At 48.6% G+C, this 17,188-nt stretch overlaps 1 protein-coding gene across 1 annotated transcript in view; it reads right to left on the bottom strand.

Annotated features, from left to right (window-relative positions):
• The window catches only part of LOC140125598 (uncharacterized), a 70,284-nt gene that overhangs the window by 24,991 nt on the left and 28,105 nt on the right, over window positions 1–17,188 (bottom strand). The window lies entirely within an intron of this gene.

Here is a 17,188-nt window from a genome sequence, read left to right as displayed (position 1 = left end):
TCTGCATTCCTGGACTCCGGCTCTGCAGGGAATTTCGTGGATGCCTGGTCTCCCGGCATCACATCCCAGTGGTTCGCCTTGAGAAGCCGTTGGTCATCTCATCCGTAAGTGGCCAGATCCTCTCTGACCCGGTCTTGTACCGCACCAAGCCTCTGTCCTTGCAAGTCGGAGTGTTACACAAAGAGAGACTGTCCTTTTACGTGCTACCTCGCTCCACGTCCTCTATCCTGTTGGGTCTTCCGTGGCTGCAGCTCCATGCCCCAGTTCTCAATTGGATGACTGGGGAGATACTTCATTGGGGTCCGGAGTGCCGGTCCCGCTGTATGGGAGCTTCCCTGCCTGTACCTGTATTGGCCTCCTCTCTGTCTAAGAAGCCTTTGGAGGGTTTACCCACGTGTTACCAGGACTTCTCTGACGTCTTCTCTAAAAAGCAGGCTGAGACTTTGCCACCGCATCGACCCTACGATTGCCCTATTGAGTTCCTGCCGGGCACTTCTCCTCCCAGAGGTCGAGTGTATCCACTTTCCGTTCCTGAAACCACAGCTATGTCAGAGTATATCCAGGAGAACTTGCAAAGAGGTTTCATACGGAAGTCCTCCTCTCCTGCGGGTGCAGGATTCTTCTTTGTTACTAAGAAGGACGGCTCCTTGCGTCCTTGTATTGATTATCGTGGACTTAATAAGATCACGGTTAAAAACCGCTAACCTCTGCCACTCATCACTGAACTGTTTGATCGCCTGCGCGGTTCCAAGATTTTCTCTAAGTTGGATCTTCGCGGGGCCTACAACCTTATTCGTATCTGCAAGGGCGACGAATGGAAGACAGCATTTAACACCCGAGATGGCCACTTCGAATACCTTGTGATGCCTTTTGGATTATGCAATGCTCTAGCTGTCTTCCAAGAGTTTGTCAATGACATCTTCAGGGACCTTCTGTATACGTGTGTAGTGGTCTACCTGGATGACATCTTGGTGTTCTCTCCAGATCTCAAGACTCATCAATCTCACGTACAGCAAGTCCTAGGCTGCCTTCGAGCCAATTGTCTCTACGCTAAGCTTGAGAAATGTCTCTTCCATCAACGGAGTCTACCTTTTCTTGGTTACATCATTTCCGACAGGGGTCTCCAGATGGATCCTACCAAGCTGTCTGCCGTTCTTCAGTGGCCTCGTCCAGAGGGTCTTCGCGCCATTCAGAGATTCCTGGGCTTCGCAAACTACTATCGTCAGTTCATTCCTCATTTCTCTACTCTTGTTGCCCCCATCGTGGCACTCACCAGGAAGGGCGCTAATCCACGCCTTTGGCCTCCAGCGGCTGAAGAGGCCTTTGCAAAGTTAAAGTCCGCCTTTGCTAAAGCTCCGATCCTTTCAAGACCTGATACTGAGAAGCCTTTTATCTTGGAGGTGGACGCATCTTCTGTCGGTGCAGGGGCTGTCCTTACCCAGAAAGGACCCAGGGGCCGAACTCTTACGTGCGGTTTCTTTTCTAAAACTTTTTCTCCTGCAGAGAAGAACTACTCTATTGGTGACAAGGAACTTTTGGCAATCAAACTTGCCCTGGAAGAATGGCGTTATCTTTTGGAGGGTGCTCGCTATCCAGTCTGTGTTTATACGGATCATAAGAACCTTTCGTACCTCCAGACTGCCCAACGTCTTAATCCTAGACAAGCCCGTATGTCTCTATTCTTCTCCCGCTTCAATCTGATGATCCACTTCCGGCCAGCAGAGAAGAATATCAAAGCAGATGCCCTGTCCCGTGCCTCAGATGTTGTTGGAGAAGAGCCGGTTCCTCAGTATATCATCTCTCCGGAACAGTTGGTTGCAGCCGCTCCTGTGGATCTTCGGCAGCTTCCCCCTGGCAAGACGTATGTCCGACCTGCTCTGCGGAAGAGGATTTTGTTTTGGGGACATTCTTCCCGCCTGGCTGGGCACCCTGGGGTGCAACGCTCCGTGGCCCTCATCTCCCGCTACTGCTGGTGGCCTGACTTGGTCAAAGATGTTCGGGACTTTGTGGGATCCTGCACCTCCTGTGCTCGAAATAAGCCTTCTCGTCTAAAACCGGCTGGTCTCTTGCTTCCGTTGCCGATACCCAGTCGCCCGTGGTCTCACGTGGCTATGGACTTTGTCACGGATCTTCCATCTTCTTCGGGCAATACTGTCATCTGGGTGGTAACAGACCGGTTTTCGAAGATGTCTCATTTCGTTCCTCTTCCAGGTCTGCCGTCTGCTCCACGTCTTGCCAGTCTCTTCTTCCAACATATATTCCGGCTACATGGGCTTCCTCTGCACATTGTCTCTGATCGTGGAGTTCAATTTGTCTCCCGCTTCTGGCGCTCACTCTGCGGCCAATTGCAGGTGAAGTTGGACTTTTCTTCAGCCTACCACCCTCAATCCAATGGTCAAGTGGAGAGAGTCAACCAGAGTTTGGGCTGCTATCTGGGTCATTTTGTCTCTGCTCGTCAGGACGATTGGTCCACTTTGTTGCCCTGGGCAGAGTTCTCCTACAACTCTCTGGATTCTGAGACTGCTGGTGCTGCTCCATTCTTTGTTGTCTATGGAAGAATTCCACGCCCTCCACTCCCTCTCTCAGTTCCCTCGGATGTTCCAGCGGTGAAAGAATGGGTGCAGGACCTCAGCTCTGTATGGAGACAGACTCGTCTATCTCTACTTCGGGCGTCTGCTCGCACTAAAATCCAGGCCGACAAGAAACGCAGACCTCCCCCCGTCTTCTCTCCTGGCGACAAGGTCTGGTTATCTGTCAGGTACATTCGGCTGAAGATACCTGGTTACAAGCTCGGTCCTCGTTTCTTGGGTCCGTTCGAGGTCCTGACCCGTATCAATCCTGTATCTTACAAGTTGCGCCTTCCTCCCACCATGCGCATCCCGAACTCCTTCCATGTCTCCCTGCTCAAACCTGTCATCTTGAACCGCTTCTCCCGGCAAGTACCTCCTCCTACCCCTGTGGCTGACTCCACCGACACCTATGAGGTAAAAGACATCCTCGATATGAAGACAGTAAGGGGGAAGCAGTTCTTCTTAGTCGACTGGAAGGGGTTCGGTCCAGAAGAGAGGTCTTGGGAGCCGGAGGACAATATTCTGGACCGTGATCTTCTGCAGAGATTTCTTCAACCCAAGAAGAGAGGGAGGTCGAAGGGGGGGGGGTACTGTCACGGGTGGACCCGCGACCCACATCGCGGGTCGCGGGCTCACCCGTGCCTCTCGCTCCCCGCAGGCGCCGCGCCAGCGCTTCTCACCTTCCCCCGCTCCCGAGTCCCGGCCTCGCTCCGTGTGCGCGCGGTCCCGCGCCTCAGGGCGCGCGCGCGACACTTCTAGGAAATTTAAAGGGCCAGCGCGCCATTAATTGGCGCTGGCCACATTGCCCAAATCTATTTAAGCCTGCCTCTTCCTGCAAGCCCTGCCGGATCTTTGTGCCCCACAGCCTTAGAGAAAGCTCTGTTGCGATTTGCCTGCGTTCCAGTGTTTCCTGCGTTCTAGTGACTCCTGCGTGCCTGACTCCCTCTGTGTTCCTGCGTTGCCTGACTACCTCCGTGTTCCAGTGTCTCTCCGTGTTGCTGTCGTAGTTCTGTGTTCCCGTACCCTTCTGCTTGGACCTCCTGTTGCTGACCTCGGTTTGGATTCTGACGTTGCATCTCTGCCGCCTGCCCTGACCCTGTGCCTGGACTGTGACCCCGAGCTTGACTGCTGTTTCTGTACTTCAACCTTGGCCGCCACTGCAGACAAGTCACGCCTGAGGAACGACCTGGTGGTATCACGCCGCAGCTTGTCTAACCCGCTTTGCGGCGGGCTCTGGTGAAAACCGGGTACCACTTAGACTCCGGTCCCAGGTAGTGGCTTGAGTCATCGTCTGCAGTGGTCCAGCGGATCCACATCCCGCAAGCCTGACAGCAGTCCAAAAAAGTTTTCAAACCAGAGGAGCAGGTAGGTGGCCCTCCAGAAAAATGAAATAGATTGAGTGCCTGTATGTGGCAGTCCAAAAAAGTTTTCAAACCAGAGGAGCAGGTAGGTGGCCCTACAGGAAAATGAAATAGATTGAGTGCCTGTATGTGGCAGTCCAAAAAAGTTTTCAAACCAGAGGAGCAGGTAGGTGGCCCTCCAGAAAAATTGAATAGATTGAGTGCCTGTATGTGGCACTCCCAAAAATTGTTTAAAACAGAGGACCGGGTAGGTGGCCCTCCAGAAAAATTAAATGCATAAAGTACTATAGCTAGAGCCAGTGGGCCCTGTCAAAAAATAGCCAGTTTCCTATGCTTTAGTGTACAAAGAGGAGGAGAAGGAGGAAAATGAGGAGGAGGAGGAGTGCATAAATTATTCAGGTTGAGCTTCCTTCACCTGGTGGAGATTGGAAATTATGAGAAATCCAGGCTTTATTCATCTTAATAAGCGTCAGCCTGTCAGCGCTGTCAGTCGACAGGCGTGTACGCTTATCGGTAATGATGCCACCAGCTGCACTGAAAACCCGCTCGGACAAGACGCTAGCGGCAGGGCAGGCAAGAACCTCCAAGGCGTAAAGCGCCAGTTCGTGCCACATGTCCAGCTTTGAAACCCAGTAGTTGTAGGGAGCTGTGTGATCATTTAGGACGATGGTATGGTCAGCTACGTACTCCCTCACCATCTTTCTGTAAAGATCAGCCCTACTCTGCCGAGACTGGGGACAGATGACAGTGTCTTGCTGGGGTGACATAAAGCTGGCAAAAACCTTGTAAAGCGTACCCTTGCCAGTGCTGGACAAGCTGCCTGCTCGCCTACTCTCCCTCGCTACTTGTCCCGCAGAACTACGCACTCTGCCGCTAGCGCTGTCAGAAGGGAAATAGTGTTTCAGCTTGTGCACCAGGGCCTGCTGGTATTCATGCATTCTCACACTCCTTTCCTCTCCAGGGATGAGAGTGGAAAGATTTTGCTTGTACCGTGGGTCCAGGAGAGTGAATACCCAGTAATCGGTGCTGGAATAAATTCTTTGAACGCGAGGGTCACGGGATAGGCAGCCTAACATGAAATCTGCCATATGCGCCAGAGTACCAACGCGTAAGAATTCACTCCCCTCACTGGCCTGACTGTCCATTTCCTCCTCCTCCAACTCCTCCAACTCCTCTTCTTCTGCCCATACACGCTGAACAGTGAAGGACTGAACAATGGTCCCCTCTTGTGTCTCGCCAACATTCTCCTCCTCTTCCTCCTCATCCTCCTCCACCTCCACCTCCTCCGATATGCGCTGAGAAACAGACCTAAGGGTGCTTTGGCTATCAACAAGGGAATCTTCTTCCCCCGTCTCTTGTGAGGAGCGCAAAGCTTCCAACTTCATGCTGATCAGAGAGTTTTTCAACAGGCCAAGCAGCGGGATGGTGAGGCTGATGATGGCGGCATCGCCACTGACCATCTGTGTTGACTCCTCGAAGTTACTCAGCACCTGACAGATATCAGACATCCACGTCCACTCCTCATTGTAGACTTGAGGAAGCTGACTGACCTGACTACCAGTTCTGGTGGAAGTTGACATCTGGCAGTCTACAATCGCTCTGCGCTGCTGGTAAACTCTGGATAACATGGTTAATGTTGAATTCCACCTCGTGGGCACGTCGCACAACAGTCGGTGAGCGGGCAGTTGGAGGCGGCGCTGCGCTGCCCTGAGAGTGGCAGCATCTGTGCTGGACTTCCTGAAATGCACACAGATGCGGCGCACCTTCGTGAGCAAATCAGACAGATTGGGGTATGTCTTGAGGAAACGCTGAACTATCAGATTTAACACATGGGCCAGGCATGGCACATGTGTCAGTCTGCCGAGTTGCAGAGCCGCCACCAGGTGACGGCCGTTGTCACACACAACCATGCCTAGCTTCAGGTTCAGCGGTGCCAGCCACAGATCAGTCTGCGCCGTGATGCCCTGTAATAGTTCTTGGGCGGTGTGCCTTTTATCGCCTAGGCTCAGCAGTTTGAGCACCGCCTGCTGTCGCTTAGCGACGGCACTGCTGCTGTGCCTAGAGCTAGCGACTGATGGCGCCATGCCCACGGATGGTAGTTCGGAGGAGGAGGTGGAGGGGGGGTGGGAGGAGGAGGAGGCATAGTAGGCCTGAAAGACCTGGACCGAGGTAGGCCCCGCAATCCTCGGCGTCGGCAGTATATGACCAGCCGCAGGGTCAGACTCGGTCCCAGCCTCCACCAAGTTAACCCAATGTGCCGTCAGCGATATATAGTGGCCCTGCCCGGCAGCACTCGTCCACGTGTCCGTGGTCAGGTGGACCTTGTCAGAAACGGCGTTGGTCAGGGCACGGATGATGTCGTCTGACACGTGCTGGTGCAGGGCTGGGACGGCACATCGGGAAAAGTAGTGGCGGCTGGGGACCGAATACCGAGGGGCGGCCGCCGCCATGAGGTTGCGAAAGGCCTCGGTCTCTACTAGCCTATAGGGCAGCATCTCCAGGCTAAGCAATCTGGAGATGTGGACATTAAGGGCTTGGGCGTGCGGGTGGGTTGCACTATATTTCCGTTTCCGCTCCAGCGTCTAGGGTATGGAGAGCTGAACGCTGGTGGATGCTGTGGAGGATCGTGGAGGCGACGATGTGGTTTTTGTGCCAGGGTCCTGGGCAGGGGGCTGACTATCAGCTGACACAGGGGAAGGAGCAGTGGTGTGCACGGCCGGAGGTGAACGGGCTTGGTGCCACTGAGTGGGGTGTTTAGCATTCATATGCCTGCGCATACTGGTGGTAGTTAAGCTAGTAGTGGTGGAACCCCTGCTGATCCTGGTTTGGCAAAGGTTGCACACCACAGTCCGTCGGTCATCCGGTGTTTCCTTAAAGAACCTCCAGACTTCTGAAAATCTAGCGCTCGCCGCGGGAGCCCTCGCCACGGGAGCTTCACTAGGTGACACATTTGGCGCTGATGCACCTGCTCTGGCCCTGCCTCTCCGTCTGGCCCCACCACTGCCTCTTCCAACCTGTTCTGGTCGAGGACTCTCCTCCGTCTCAGAAGCACTGTGTTCACCCGGCCTCTCAACCCAGCTTGGGTCTGTCACCTCATCATCCTCCGATCCTTCAGTCTGCTCCCCCCTCGGACTTCCTGCCCTGACAACAACTTCACCACTGTCTGACAACCGTGTCTCCTCATCGTCGGACACCTCTTTACACACTTCTTCCACTACGTCAAGAAGGTCATCATCACCCACAGACTGCGACTGGTGGAAAACCTGGGCATCGGAAAATTGCTCAGCAGCAACCGGACAAGTGGTTTGTGACTGTGGGAAGGGTCCAGAAAACAGTTCCTCAGAGTATGCCGGTTCAAATGCCAAATTTTCCTGGGAGGGGGCCGACTGGGGGGAGGAGGCTGAGGTGCAGGAGCTGGAGGAGTGCCGATTTCGGTGACATGGGTGGACTGCGTGGAAGACTGACTGGTGGACAAATTGCTCGAAGCATTGTCGGCAATCCACGACATCACCTGTTCGCACTGTTCTGGCCTCAACAGTGCTCTACCACGAGTCCCAGTAACTTCAGACATGAACCTAGGGAGTGTAGCTCTGCGGCGTTCCCCTGCTCCCTCATCAGCAGGTGGTGTCTCACCCCGCCCAGGACCACGGCCTCTGACCCCTGCAGTAGTTGGACGCCCACGTCCCCGCCCTCGTCCTCTACCCCTAGCCCTCGGGTTAAACATTTTGAAAATGAAAGTTATAACTTTAATTTTTTTTTAACTTTTTTTTGTGTTTTTTTGTGTTTTTTTTTTTTTTTTGTGTTTTTTAGTTTTTAAAACCAAACGATGCTATCCTATTGCTATGGCTATTTTCTAGCCAAGTATGAAAGCACACTGATGAGATGACGCTGAGTTATGAAAAAATAAACGTAAAATAAAAAGGAAATGGCAGACTGTGCCTAATTGAAATCCAACCCCTAATAAATTTTCCCACTTCGGTCTTTGCGATGGATATGTGCGTCACTAAGCGCTAAACACAACGGTCGCAAGTCTCACTACAAATTCCTCACAATTTGGTAGTAGATGCACTGCAGCAAGGACAGCCACCAGCAGATCAACCAGAAATAAAATATATATAACGCTATTGTAGGCGTAAGTAAGCCGTTTGGATTCTCCTTTGGCTATTTTCTAGCCAAGTATGAAAGCACACTGATGAGATGACGCTGAGTTATGAAAAAATAAACGTAAAATAAAAAGAAACTGCCAGACTGTGCCTAATTGAAATCAAACTCCTAATAAATTTTCCCACTTTGGTGTTTGAGGTGGATATGTGTGTCACTAAGAGCTAAACACAACGGTAGCAAGTCCCCCTGCAAATTCCTCACAATATGGTACTAGCTGCAAATAAAAAAAAAAAAAAGTATAACGTTATTGTAGCCCTAAGAAGGGCTGTTGGGTTCTTGTAGAATCACTCCTGCCTAACACTATTCTAATAGAACACCCTAACGCTTTCCCTGACCAGCAGCAGCTCTCTCCCTAGCGGCATCCAGACACAGAATGATCCGAGCAGCGCGGGCAGCAGCTAGTCTATCCCAGGGTCACCTGATCTGGCCAGCCAACCACTGCTATCGACGTGTAAGGGTACCACGTCATGATGGGTGGAGTGCAGAGTCTCCTGGCTTGTGATTGGCTCTGTTTCTGGCCGCCAAAAAGCAAAACGGCGGGAGCTGCCATTTTCTCGAGCGGGCGAAGTATTCGTCCGAGCAACGAGCAGTTTCGAGTACGCTAATGCTCGAACGAGCATCAAGCTCGGACGAGTATGTTCGCTCATCTCTAATCATGATATGTTAATCTTCACATGTGAGATGGTGACAGGTCTTCTTTAAAGGTATTGTGCAGGATTCTATATTTCTTTTTTTACTAGGGCCGCATGGGGTATAAAATTAACAAATGTCTGTGGTGAGGCAGTGTTGTCAGGGCACAAACCGATAAACCCCATTTACAAGACCTTCGGGGACGTATATATGGCCACTAGCTTTCAACAGTACGTACGTCTGCCCATAGGCGGCAATGGGGGACGTACCGCTCCGTACACGGGAAAAAGATAGGACATGTCCTATCTTTCCCCATGTTATGGCCAGTGCGCCGTGCATCACTATGTAGAGGGGAGGGGTCACCCCTCCTCCTCTCCATCGAGGCGGACATATGCCCGCCCCTAACATAGGCCTCAGCCTAAAGCGCCAGGTTGTCTCTGTATGAGCTAAACCTCTATATACAAACAGAGTGTGGAAGGTGAAGTTCTGCACAGCTCGCTGGAGTGATCGCCCATACTGAAAAAATTTATCCCAGACTAGCCCTTTACGATAGTTAGGCAAAATTTTTATAAATTATATCTATAAGCTGCAAAAACACTTACATTTTAAGAACTTTTTTTTTTTAGATTCTTTTTATTAAAATTGTATCATAGTATTTATACATAAAGCAGTATATCATAGCATATAGAGAGTTACATCAAAACGTGTTTCTATATCATAAATCTATTTATTTACATGATGCAACTACTTTACAGAATTTTCAGAACATTTTAAAACTCATATACACATTAGTGATTTCTATTTGTCTGCTGTCAATGTTGATTCTGGCAGGAAACTGGTTTAAATGAAAGGGCCTAGGAGCAATCGTTATTTCAGGTCTCCTTCACAGGTGGTACATAGGCCATATATGTTCTGCTAGGAATTCTGGGAAAGGATTTACAGTTAAAAAAAGTTTTTTTGCAGTGCCCCTAGTGCAAGTATTGGGGAAGCCGCTCCCTTTAGGTTAATACCATTCTTTCAATTCTTTCTTAAGAGGCTTATGACACATCTCCATAGCTCTGTTTTACCAACAATTTAGTAAAATAGATCTCAGTGGAGGGTAATTCCTGACCTTTCCGTTGCATATAGCAGAACTATAACCACACAATGTAGATGAAATTATTAATGGAGAAATTCACATTCATTACAGTAATGGATTATGTCAGTGTGATGTCAGAGTGTGTCATTGCGCTATATCCTGCTGGCTGATAAACACATTAATATATCAAAGCAATAATAATATATCAAAAGTATAAAAAATGTTCTTGTAGAATTTAGAACCCAATGTAAAAGCTTAATATAGATTCCCAGAAACTGCCATAAACAGGAAAAACATCTCCAAGTCATTAATAAACACTACAGCATAGTTATCTTGTTTTTAGAGGATTTAATTGCATTATCTTGTTTATATGTTTTAATACTTTTATTATGCAGTCATAAATACCTCCAAAATAAGGGAAATCTATGGCAATGCCGCTCACTGAGCATACACACAGCACTTGATTTCATTTTGTTGTGCTCTCTATTATCGATCAATATGATTCAATGTGCTGAAATATGTTGAAATAATTAGGACCATGACTACGACCTCCTACACTATGGACAAAAAGTTCTGCTCCTATGTCTTTTTCTATTTACTAGTCTATTATATTTGCTGAATTAAGTGTTGTGACACACTAGTGTTTTCAAGATTTATTAGCCTGTTTAGTATTTTTTATTCAAAAAAACAGAAGAGGAAATATTTTGCCAATGACTGTCCGAGCATACATGTGTTCTAATTTAGCAACAGCTACAGGCACAAATGTACTTGACTGCTGGTCCTCCACACTATCTGACGGAGTGTGGTCAGCTCTGTTATGCTAATTTTAGGAGTTCCCCTAATTTTCCTGCTATCCTTATGCTGCCATCTAAATCCACAATATGGTATTATGCCTGTAAGATCTTATGCTTTAGAACACTAGGGTTAATGTCTGCAATGTTTATATTAAATGTTGCCACTTGTTAACATTTTTGCAGCTTGAGGCCGCTAATTCGTCCTTGGAAATCCCCAGATCTGGAAGTTTATAAATATTCCCTCTGTCTGGATTTCAAGGGAGCGCAGAATTAGTCAGTCTTCTGAGACAGTGGGGCACATTTACTTACCTGGTTCCTGCGCAATCCCCGATCTGGAATGTCTGATGAGCATGAAGTCTGCCGGGATTCACTACCAGCGTGCGCCCGATATCCTGCATCTGTCGCTTCCCCGATCAGGCCGGAGTTCACCATCTTCCTCCCAGTGTATTTAATGCATGGCTTGCGACACAATTTTAAATGTTAAATCCTGAGCATTGTTGTCTGAATCTGTTGGATCGTCTGTCAGCCTGCCCCCCGATTTGTGTCACGTGAAAGCCAGCGATCGTGTTCAATGCAATCCCCGGCACGAGCCCCGAAAACGTAGGGAAACCCAACGGAAATGCAGTTGCAGGACCTTAGTAAATAAGCCCCAGTAAGTCTCCCTTTAAAGGGATACCCCACTGACAGACTATCAGTTCTGCATGCCAATACCACAGAGACTGCCATCCAGATTGCTGCCTAAGCAGCAGAGCCCTTCTTGGCTCCAACAAGCAAGCTTCTAACCACTGATGTACACTTCTAAACTACGAATCCACAACAATCCACCACGTTGTATGAGTCTGCAGAGAGGAAATCTTACAGCCTGTTTCCTGCCGATTCATACCATTTTAGAGACTGTACATTTTTGTTCAAGATTTCTGTCTCCAAGTTTTATGTCTGGCCTGCCACTAACACCATGGCCATCCATTCACCATCTGCCCCAGGATCTATTGCTACATACATAAGGGAGTGACCCAGGAGAGCCCTTCACTACACTGCGGCCTCCCCCTCTTCTTGCATCTCTCGCATGGCCCTGAAGGAGGCCTTTTGTCCTGGACCACCTATGACACATTCTGGCACTAGGCCAAACTACAAACCAACCACTCCTGTGGCAACGTTTTGGTGTATTCACCTTTTTTGAAAAGCTGATTACACCTAAAGGTTGCCCCAATTTCAATAAAGTTTACCTTACTTGGAATTTTGGACCATTGGACTGCTGCCTAAGTTTTCTTGCATTGTGACTTGATAGATAGAAAAAAGATATATAGATAAAAAACATGTCATATGCAGGGGGCCCCTTAAGGACAAGGGTCCCTGAGCAAATGTCCAGTTTGCCACCCCTAATACTGGCCCTGCAACCGATGATGCCATGGGGGCTGCTCATGGTCAATCCAAGTTGCCAGCTCTGATGCACTGCAAGGTGCCGTGGTCAACTTTGACACCTAACAGGTTAGTTGCAGCTATCGGTGCCAGCTTTAATGGTGGCAGTTACTATCAGGTGTCAGCTGTATACCACAGCGGATACCTGCCGCATGTGGAGGGAGCTCAGCCTTTGAGCCCTCTCCATACAACAATACACTACTGCATGACGTATATTAATGTTGGCGAGCGGTATAAAAAAGTTATCATAATAAAGTTACTACACTAATAGTTCTTATGGGAGTTGAAAAAACAGAAATTTTGAGAGCCTTAAACTGCCCTAGATTTGTCCAAGTGTCGAATGATGAGTGATAAATGTGGTGCAATTTTGCACTGTCTAATCTGACTTTACACCTCTTTTTTTGTTTACTAAGTGATTTACGCTAGAAAATTGCAAACACATTTTTGCACACTTGCTACATTTAAAACACTTAAACGCTCTTTGTTTTTAATATTAAAGGGTTTTTCTTGGCATTGATAGTACTATTGACAGGGGCGTAACTACAGTGGTAGCAGCCATAGCAACCGCTATGGGGCCCACAGTGTCAGGGGGCCCCAGCATGTGACCTGACACACTAAAGAGTGGAGGATGTGCATCATTATACGTGGACGTTTTGCTGCACATTGTACTGCATAATATGTATATAACATATATGTGATGTATATATGCTGCATCTGTGATGTGTATATGCTGTTTGTGTATACAATGTATGGCGTCTGCATATACTGTATGTGTGTGTATATATGCTGTGTGTTTGTAAATGTCATTGTGTGTGTATATGCTCTATATGAGCATATGTGCATGAGTGTATAAATGTGGGATTGTAACTTGCATGTGTGAGTATACAAATATGTATAATTTTTAAGTGGGAAGGGGGCCCCATGCCGAAGTCTGCTATAGGGCCCTGCCACTCCTAGTTACGCCACTGACTATTGACCTAGCCATTGGATGTTATTAGGAGTTGATCACTGGACATGTAACACTTACAGGTTATTTGTGCACCGTGGTACTGCCGTGCCATTACACTAGGCTTGTAGCAAAAAGCAGATAGCTGTCACCAATGTATCATCCGTTAGGCAGAACTGCAGGTGCAGACCTACCCCAGCAGTTCTTCCTTTGGCTGATACATGGAGGACAAAGCTATCTGCTTCCGGCCTGGTCAATGGTGTATTGGTGCTGGCACTGCTGTTTACAGGTAACAGACACCCAACACCCCGACCAATCACCTACTACTGACCTAAACTATGGCTACATCATGAGTAGTTACAGTGCCAAGAAAAACCTTCTAAAGACATTAATAACATATATTTCTCTATTAGAATTTCAACTTTAATGTTCATCCTGTGATAAGTGATTATAACTGTTTTCTAATTATTTGGATCCAAGACACATGGTTACTAAGGTTTGAGGACGACATATGTGGGCAGTGATGTGTAAATATCAAAATGTTGAGGAAATGAAGGATTCTAATTTTATTTGTTGAGGAAATGTGAAGAAACATGCGCTATTTCAAGTCTGCAAGAACACTGGAAACAAAATCTGTATTATACTGGCAGGAATCCAAAAAATACGGAGATAAAAGCTGAAAGATATGGTCTGTATAATAGTGATAAAGCAACTACAAGCAGCACTAAAACATATGAAGAAAATGGCTCCATGTAGGTTAGAGTCCCTGGGTCACTTTACTATTTATATACTCGTGTATAGTACAGCAAGACTGTAACATGTTTAGGGGATTGCTATTTCCAGGAACCATCAATTACTCCAAATAATGGGTCACAGCAGCTTCCTGTATGTTGTGTAACTGATTAGCACGAAAAGATAAAGAAAAAATTCCTCAAAGCAAAAGCAAAAAAGGAAAAGAGGAAAATTATGATGCCTAGAAACTTGTTTTATAAACTTGTTTTTCTGTGGGCAGTGAGGGCTGCCATTAGGGCAATACAATTGGTGAAGTGCCAAGGCAGGGCCGGCTCCAGGTTTTAGTGGGCCCCTGGGCGACAGAGCCTTAGTGGGCCCCTCCTTGGACCGCCCTCCATTGGCCACACTGCGCCCCCTCCCCCTGCGGACACACTGACCCTGGGGACACACTGATCCCCCCCACCCCCCGGGGACACACTGATGGGAGGGACACACTGAACCCCCCCCTCCCCTGCGGACACACTGAACCCCCCCCCCTACCCTGCGGACACACTGAACCCCCCCTCCCCTGCGGACACACTGAACCCCCCCCCCCACCCTGCGGACACATTGAACCCCCCCTCCCCTGCGGACACACTGAACCCCCCGCTCCCCTGCGGACACACTGAACTCGGACACACTGAAACCCCCCCCCTGCTGACACAATGACCCCCTCCAGACACATTGAACCCCCCCCCCTCCGCCTGTGGACACAATGACCCCCCCTGCTGACACACTAACATCCCCCCCCTCTCCCCCTGTATACACACTGAACCAGTGTATAGCGACACTGGTACAATTGATCCGGGGGCCTGAGTGGGCCCCTCCAGTACCCCAGGGCCCCGGCACTTGCCCAGGTTGGCCGGGGGCTGGCGCCGGGCCCGAGCCAAGGCATACACTGTAATGCAGTAGTCCCCAACATTTTTTTGCCCAGGGACCGGCTGTGAGAATACATTTTCTCCAGGGCCCGGTGGGGGGGGGGGGGGGGGGGTTGGGGTCTGTTGTCCAGATAAAAATGTTTGCGTACCCCACTGTACCTCCCTGTGCACCTATCTTATATTGTGCCATTTCCTGTATAAGTCTCCCCTGCTTCCACTGTTCTCTTACCTGTAGTATGCCCCTCTCCAATGTCCAATTTCCAATTGCTGCAGCTGCCCCCTTCTTTAATGCCCCCTTTCCTGCAGCATGCCCTCTTTCCTGCAGCATGCCCCCCTCCTGCAATGCCCCCTTTTTGCAGCATGTCCTCTTTCCTGCAGCATGTTCCCCTCCTTGAATGTCCTCTTTCCTGCAGCATTCCCCCTCATTCAATGCCTCCTGTCCTCAATGCAGCATGCCCCCCTTCCCTCAATGTCCCCTTTCCTGGCCGAACTCAAAAATAAAAATCCAATACTCACCTTCCCCGTTCCCCCCACAGCTGTCTTCTCTTATTTCACTTCTATTCCACATCAATGCCCGGTTCTATTGTCAATAGCGCCGTGTAATAACCCGGAAGAGAAGTGAAAGAAGAGAAGGAAGCTGTGGGGGGAAGGGGAAGGTGTGTATTTTATTTTGTATATTTTTACAGAGTTTAGCTGCGGCCCAGGACCAGCTGCTCCGCAGCCTGGTCTTGGGTCATGGCCCAGTGGATGGGGAACACTGCTGTAAGGGACGTAAGGTCACTTATGGCTTTCCACCTTAGTGCTGCCTATTAGTTGCTGCTAGAGATAAGCAAATCTATTCATTGGTAGATTCGGCAGAAATCTGCTATTTTTAAGGCACCGAATCAAAAGTGAATCTTTTCAGCTTTGCTTCAGACTAATCTTTTAAAATGGTGGCTAGCTAAATGATGTAATACATCGCAAAACTATGTAAGGGAATAAGGGATTTTCATAAAAATCAATGACTAGATGACTAGATGGGGTTATATACAAAATGATTGGAGAATTGGTTTTAAAATTTCAGAACCCTCTGAATGGGATTAGGTTTCAGGCTTATTTGCTTGAAAGACACTCACAGGGATGCATTTGATTGAAAGCTGCCTTTCAGGATCTGTTTCTTAGGGAACGCTGGGTGTGTCATTTTGAATTCAGTTTGTGTTCATCTGTGGATTGAGTGATGGTTAGCCTGAATCACTCAGTTGCTGGGGGCGGTGTGCAGGAACTCCTATATATCTGCCCAGTTCTGATAACAGAGTGCTGTCTATTATCTGTTTATTTTCCCCTCTGTGTCTTGTCATCTTTCCTGTGCAATTTACAAGCCACACATTGTTAATACACATGCTATAATGTTAGGGTACCAACCCGTAATAAATGCATCACAAAACAAAGCCCAATCACTCCTTTTAGATGGTCAAAATTCAATCAAAGACGGCAACAAGCTTCAAAAATGTGTAATGTTTTAGCCAGTTTTGCCTTTGTCAATTGCAACAGATGTGGGTAGGATATAGGAGGGAGATACAAAGCAGCACTGTAAGGATTGTCGACCAAAGGTCGACCATTAGGGTTCGCAAGTCTTGTTTGGTAGATGACAAAGGTTGTGAGTGAGTTTAGGGCCTGCACCCCTCAATCTATTGTGACACAAAACTAAGCCTTTAAAAATTTTGCCAAGCTTCAGGGTAGTGAATCGTGGTTGATTTGCTGATCTCTAGTTGCTGCATTCAAGGGGTTGTGTAAGGCTACAAAACATGAGTTATTCCTTCCAAAAACAACACCAAGCCTATTAATTGGTGTCATGGGTGTCCCTGTGAGCCACATCTCGGATCGCAGGCACACCCGTGCCCCTCTCCTTGGTGGCGCCCTCCCCAGCCCTCATTTACTTCTCTGCGTTTCTGCCTCCTTTCATGTTGGTCGGCGCATGCATCCCTGTTCCCTTGGCATGCACAAGCTCTCGAGTATTTAAAGGGCCAGCTGATTATTCAAGCCGGCTGCTCCCATCAACCCCTGCTGGATCTTTGAGTTATATGCCTGAGAGAAAGCTTCCCATTATGATTCCGTTCCTTATATCCAGACCTCCTGTTGTGACCTTGAACCTGACCCTGACTTAGCACCTCTGCCACCTGCCCTGAATATCAGCCTGTTCCAGACTCCGAGACCACTCTCTGTTCCTGTACCTGGACCTTGGCTGCCACCGCGGGCAAGTCGCACCTGTGGAACGACCTGGTGGCACCACACCACAGCAAGACCATCGTGCTTTGTTGCGGGCTCTGGTGAAGACCGGGTGCCACTTAGATTCCGGTCCCAGGTGTCGGCTTGTGTCATCGTCCGGGGTGATCCAGGGGTTCACTGACCCTGAGCCCTGACAATCGGTTGTGTCTGGCACACCAGTTCAGTTTACTACTTGGCTGTTATTCTAATGAAAAATTTGTGAGACATAATGATAGAGACCCAAACCGCTCCTCAACCTTCTCTACTATTAAGCAGAACATCAAGACTTAAGCTAAGTAATAGATTAAATGAATAGACACCAAATGGTATAAC

The sequence above is a fragment of the Engystomops pustulosus genome, chromosome 1 (assembly GCF_040894005.1).
Source record: "Engystomops pustulosus chromosome 1, aEngPut4.maternal, whole genome shotgun sequence".
NCBI lineage: Eukaryota > Metazoa > Chordata > Amphibia > Anura > Leptodactylidae > Engystomops > Engystomops pustulosus.
The sequence above is the reverse complement of the archived record's forward strand: the minus strand, read 5'-3'. Positions and strand labels throughout refer to the sequence as shown.